Here is a 6,695-nt window from a genome sequence, read left to right on the forward strand (position 1 = left end):
AGCAGTCCCTGTGTACAGGTGAGATTTACTCAATTAGATGTACTTAAACGCAATAGATTTCCACAGAAAAACAGCTCGGTTATAACTTTCATCCTGCTCATCAGTCGAAGGAGCAGCAATAATTTAATATACAGTGCTGGCAATTCTGCACACCGTAGTGCCTTGCTGCTGGGTCACTGCCAGAAGGAAGGTAAATGTGCTTCTCTGAAGAGACAGTGTCTCACAGCAAATTTGGACCAAATGAGGTTTATCAAGCACTGTCACGCTCAAGACATGCAGCAGGCCTGAGAGCTGTTCCCATCAGACCAAGGGACATCCTGAGGGAGAGTAGGAGGCAGGCACTAGTGGGTGAGCTGAGCCTCCCTCTGCTCATCCGGTAGAGAACCCATTTGTAATAACATCAACACAGCCATAGAGCCCCCGAGCACCGAGCAGTGGCTGTTGTGGGCTAGGGCTGGGGCTTGGCATCTGCTAAAACCCCCCTGCCACCATCCCTTCCCTACATCAGCCCCTCTTGCAAAAGGATGCAGCATTCACTGCAGCAAAGAGGGGCTGGTATGATCCACAGTGGTGCACAGGGGTTTATGGAGCATGGTGGAAGGGCTCTGGGACATAGATTTGGGCCATCAGCCTTGCAGGTGGAAAGAGATGGACTAATGACCCTTTTCCCTGGTGTGGAGGATCAGAGCGACCCGGGCAGTGGTGGCGGTGGCATTGCCAGAGCTGCTTCGAGCCTCCTGCTTAGGACAGCTGGTGGGGGATGGAGCTGCACGAGAACTTCCCAGCGAAGCTTCTGCTTCTTCCTTTTCAGCAAAACCGCCAGTTTGACCATATTGACACATTTTGTGCGAACATCTCACTTTCAGCTCGCTGTCTTCATCTGGGAGTTAGCAAACCATTATATTTCCACTCAGCTGAAACATGTCCTCTTGGCTCTGAGTTGATTTTTACATATTTGTATATAAATAACAATTTATGTAGTGGTTTTATTATGCATAACAGTGATTTTTTTTTAGTGTTTCATTTTCTCATGTAGGATATTTTGAGCAGACTTTTTCAGGACATGATGAAAGCCTGGGCTCTCTCATGCTGCAGTTTACTTTACAAACAGCAGTTTGCAATGGGATATGCAGTCCAGCGTAAAATCAAGGAAAAGCTTTTTATTCTGCTAGTAAACTTGTTTGCCTTCTTCATCTAGAAGAAGCTAAAGGCAGCATATGAAAAAAGAAACTTTTTTTTTTTTTTTTTTTTTTTTTTTTCCCCAGAGACCTGAAGGGGTTTATTACTGTTCCTTGCAAGCACTTCTAGATTTGTGATCTTGTGACTTGTGAATCTCAGTTGTTTAGCAAGAAAAAGCTTTCCCTAAAAGTTGCCAGCACTTTTGCTTTTATTCCAAATCAAGAACTGGCACTTCCCCAACTCTAATTAATGGTGGTTATTTTTTGCCATCTCCAGGAGTAGCAAAACCACAACAATTGGCCCAGAAGTAGAGCAGACACAGCTTCTGCTGTGACCTGCTAGGCAGTCACCGTTCCCCCCATCATGCAGGAAAAAAGTAAAAAATAATTTAAAAAATCACACAGGCCTTATTTTTTTTTTTTTTTTTTCAGTGCAAAACAAATGTTGTACTAAATCACCTGCTTATCACTCACCAGGCATTTGCAAATAAATCCAGCCTCAGGTTTCAAGCTTGTCAGAAATTTTCCACTAGAAAACACTGATTAGATGCGAGATGCTCTGTGGGAACGTATTGATTCTGTCTGACCTTTGGGCATAAACCAAGTCTGGCTTTTAACCTGTCCATCTCCCTTACTTTCCTGTCTTCACCACTGACTGCCTGCCCAACAGCAGAGGGATGTGGCAGCTGGGATGGGTCCACGGCTCCTGACAGCCCCAGTACCCCTTGTCCCAGGTGCCCCGCAGAAGACTGCGTGGTCCTCTCCAGGAAATCCCCACAGCTCTTCATCAGCCTTTCCACCATCATCCTTCCCAGTGTCTGGCACTGCCCAGCTGCAATTTCTACCCCTTTCCCTACTGTGGGCAAGGAGGGTGGGCTCGGCCTGGCCCCATGTGCGAGTGCACCCAGCCCGGCATCCCCCATCCCACCTCCCTCCTCACCCCCAAGCTGCTTCCACCCCTAACGCACAGGGCAGGATGCACGTTTGTCTTTGATTTGTTTTTCCAGGACAGAGTGGAAGGAAACTCCATCCAGACCCACAGTCTCCCTCTACCCTTTAATCTTCAGCCAATGTAGACAGTGTCAGATAGTCTCCCAAACGTGGAAGGACAAGAGCATTACTCAGAGCAAAGCTTTATGGCAATTTCTTGATGTTTCGCTCATTCAGAAACTAAATCTCTACCAAAAAAAAAAAATAAAAAAATACACCTTCTATTATGAGCCACTGGCACATCCTACAGCAGGACCGGATGCTGCAGCAAAGACATAGGACTCAAAGTATATTTTAGTCCTTAAAAAAATACACTCAGCTCAGAAAAAAATCATCAAAGCACCTTGCCTGATTAAAAACCTTCTACATTAACATCTGGCTGGTTGGTGTCTGATCTCCTGGCAGCCAAAGGAGGTGAAATTGCCATCATCACCCCAATGTCAACCTCTCTTGCTTTGTTGTTTGCAATTGCAGGCAATTGGGCTCCATAGCCCCGGCAGCCTGTGCACGGTCTGGTGCTGCATGTGTTAGCAATGAGTCTCGGCAGCCCATTCTCAGAGCGTGAGCTCACTGCACAAAATGTATCTCCCTCCCTTTTTTATCCCTTGGCAGGGCAGGAGGCTGCTCCTGCAGCTGGGCTGGAGCGCCCACCCGCCGGTTCGCGGTCTGGTTTCCTGCTTGGGGACTTGTGGAGGGAGGTGATGGGGGGAGAGGGGCTCAAGAGCAGGCACCTGGAGGAGATGGAGCTGGTGGCAAAACTGCAGTGATTCCATTGCTTAGGAAAAGTTAAAAAAAAAAAAAAAAAAAAAGGCAATGAACTGATAAGGTGTCAAATAGCTCTGACGCGGTCCCAGAGATAATATCAGGACTCGTGTTTATGCTCTATCCTGCCAACTCGTGTGCCTCATGAACCTGCTCCGCTTACAGCAGCCAGAGGTCTGAGCAAGGTGCTGGGACATCACCTCTCTCCTCACTCCCTCCATACCCAAGGCTGGAGCTTACATCAGTCCTGGTGAGCAGCAAAGGCTCTGGATGCCTGTGGCCACTAGTCTGAGCTCTGTGGCCCCTTCATCCAGCTGTAGCCACCTCTGAACCTTGCAAAACTATTTAGGTGATGTGAGGAATGGTTTGCTGCCCCGTGTTGATAAGCCTTCTGCTGTCCATCTGCCTGCTTCATCAGTGACAGGTTTATCTGCAACTGTGCTAGGTTTGTACTAGTGCCAGTATTTTCTAGGCATAGTACTGCAGCTGTGAAGTGTACATTCATATCAGCCTTCCCTTCCTTGAACTTCCTGTCAGTACACTTAAGAAAAGACTGGAAGATTTCACTGCCGTATTTGTATAAAGAAAAGCAATTAACCTCATGGTAGGAGTATGAATCTTGGATGAGCCAGCATCACACTTAAATGATAGGCACAGCCACCTGACCATCCTGAGGGGCCAGGTGACAGTGGTCACTGCATGGTGACCCTCAGGAGCTGCGCCTTGCAGGCAATGTTTGTGGATACTGATGGTGATGGCAAAGCAGGAGCTGAGACTGAAAGCAGCTCAAATGCCCACGGAAAAGGCACACTTTACAAAATCAGACAATCATATTTGTGTTGCTTTGCAGAGGGCAAGCAGATATAGAGCATTTTCAAAGCAGAGGAGCAGTGGCCCATAAGGTGTAAGAACATCGTTCCAACACCCTCATAATTTACATGAATTCTTGAATATCATTTCCTCAAATCCCTGGAATAAACTGCACAAAAGGCCGCTCTGCCTGGTGGCACTGAAAGCACAGCATGACCTATTTTTTGGGCAGGTACAGCTGCTTTGTACTCTCCAGCTGGTGCTCACCATCCTTGGCTCCCCCCAGGGACCCAACCCCATGCCAGCTGCCCAGGAAGTCACACAAGTGCTTTCAACTGTTCAAATGCTTGGTGAGCTGATCAGTGTCCAGTCTCAGAGAGTAATTTGGGTCAGGAGTGAGCTCTTCAGACAGTTATCTCTTTCTTTTGCCCTATTTTCCTGCTCCAAGCAGAGCTGGCTGCAAAGGTGGGTCAGGGTGCTCCGGGCCCTGTGCCAAATACCTGAGTATCTCCAGGATCCCACAGCCTCTGTTCCAGCTTTGGACAACATCCATCATGAAGAAGACTTTCCATATATCTACTTGCAGTTTCCCTTGCTGCTACTTCTGTTTCCTGTCTTTTTGAATACTCTCTTAGCCTCCACAATATGTTCTGCTATTGAAAGATGAAATGCTCTAATTGGATTTTTTTTATTTATTTATTTAAATGATAGAAACTAGTCACTTTTCTTCAAAAATGGGGTAATGTGAAATAGTGATAGCGGACTCATAGGAGTTTTTTTTTTCCAGCAAAGCATCCCACACTGCAGCAAGCGCAGCACGGGCGAGCCACACACCATGCAGAGCACATGTGTCAGAGGAGAGCCAGCCCACACTGCAAGCGTTGATTACTGCTGGTGGGATAACTTGGTGTTAGTTAACTCTTTAACTGCTTTTACTGGCTGGCCACCTTGAATGTTTGGTGGTCACCGCTAGAAAATAAAAACTGAATGAGACTCCTGTCCCATTCAGTCACCCTAGTGGTGAGGGTTTCCCAGATCACCAGGATTTTCCTATCTGTTGTCATGCCACAACAGGTTTCCACCAGGATTCCTCCTGCCTGAGCCCCAACTACCTCATCACCCCATAAGAGGAAAAATTACCCCTTGCAACCTGTCTCTGAAATTAAAACTCCAAAAGAGGATGCAATTCTTCTGCAGCATTGTGCAGGCATTTATACGCAGTGCTCTCCCTCGTTGTAATGCAGCCCACCTGCCTCAGAAGGCAGCTTCGACATGCAGGACTCCCACAAGCACACTTAAATCTGCATTAGCTGCCTGTTTATTCAAGATACAAAGTTCCTAGAAATAGGTTAATTACTTTTCCTTAATTACACATTCTCTTATTAAATGCCAATAATAAAAGGGAATGTCTGCCCTGGAGATAAGATTATGTCACATTCATAATTCGTCTGTTTGGGATGGCAGATAAACGCCTCAGCCATTTTGAAATATGAATTTGTCATTCATGAGAGCAATAAATAATGCAAACAGGATATGTGGTTACACTGACATTATCACCTCATTATTGCTTAAAGCCACCCCGGGCATGAATATGTGCCACTATAACCTCAGTCTCTTTGATAAATTATTGTCCATCACAATCCTACCTAACACAGGGGAATGGATGAGCACTGGAAAGGTTTTATGGTTGCAGCTGCAGTATTTTGTGGATGCAATACAATTACTGCAGTTATTGCTGAAGCAGCAAGGGATGCTGGAAAGTAAGGGAAAGTCTGCATCCTCCTGGGAGGTAATGGGTAAAGAAACCTTAACGAGTATACCCCATGGGGGATTTCCTACCCTGCAAGTATTTAAACTGCTAATTAATTCCTATTAAAACAAGGTCTTTTGTGTACATCAAAAAATGGTGCCTGAGGCTTTGAGCCTGCAGTGGGATCTCCTAGGACTTCACACCAGCTGAGTCTGGCAGGCATGGCTGAGGCAGTATGAAGTACCGAGGAGATTTTTGGGTCCTCCATTTTGGGATTGGAGCACTGAGCTCCAGTCCATGCCTTAAGTCCATTCCCAGGCATGATCCAACCACCAGAAAATGAGACAGCACAAAAGCGACTGGTCTCCAGGCACAGATAAATTATGCATGTCTCTGCTCAACCCTTTGCGTGTGCAGTATACATATTTCAAGATTAACCACCAGCCTTACACATACAACCACTGCTTTTAAAGCCCTGCTTCCTTGAAGACGGGGGAAAATTAGAGATAACCCACACTCTCAGATCATTCACAAAAAAATCAGAGGCTGACAAAGGAGCCTCAGAGGCCAGAGGGCTCCTGGTAAAACAGGGCCACGCTGTGAAAGATCAGGTTACTGGTGCCCTGCTGAGATGCGGTGCTGGCTTTGTGGAGAGGTTCCTCTCCCCATCCCTCCTCCCCCTGGGTGGATACCTTCAGTTCTGCTCCTTTTATACGCTCACAGCAGTCTCCGTGCATGTAATTTTTTTTAACTTCTTCCCTTTTATTGTGCTGTAAAAGGCACCGTGCAACAAGGAGGTTGTCTTTTACTAGCACAGTACGGGGCTGCAAGCCCCTGAGTTGGACCAGCCGTGGCCTTTCTGGTGTCTGCTGGGTGGTGGCACAAATGCTCCAGCAGAGCTGGGATGTCTTTGGTGAAGGACTGCCACTCCTGCCCATTAAATCCAGATGCAGATAATGAAGCAGCTCCTCTGCTGCGCTTCCAGACAAGTGCCACCCCTGTGCCCAAGGTAGGATGGAAATCCCAGTGGGCAGAGACAGACAGACAGCGGGCTGCAAGAGCCAGGGTGGCTGCTGGGGCCCCAGCACGAGACCCACGCCCCGTAACCCCCTGCTCAGCACATCCCAAGGCAGCTGACACCAACCCAGCAGATGAAGGTGGGTCTGAGCAGGCTGCCTCTTCCACCAGCCACCGTGCCTCACCCT

This window comes from Oxyura jamaicensis, chromosome 12 (assembly GCF_011077185.1).
Source record: "Oxyura jamaicensis isolate SHBP4307 breed ruddy duck chromosome 12, BPBGC_Ojam_1.0, whole genome shotgun sequence".
NCBI lineage: Eukaryota > Metazoa > Chordata > Aves > Anseriformes > Anatidae > Oxyura > Oxyura jamaicensis.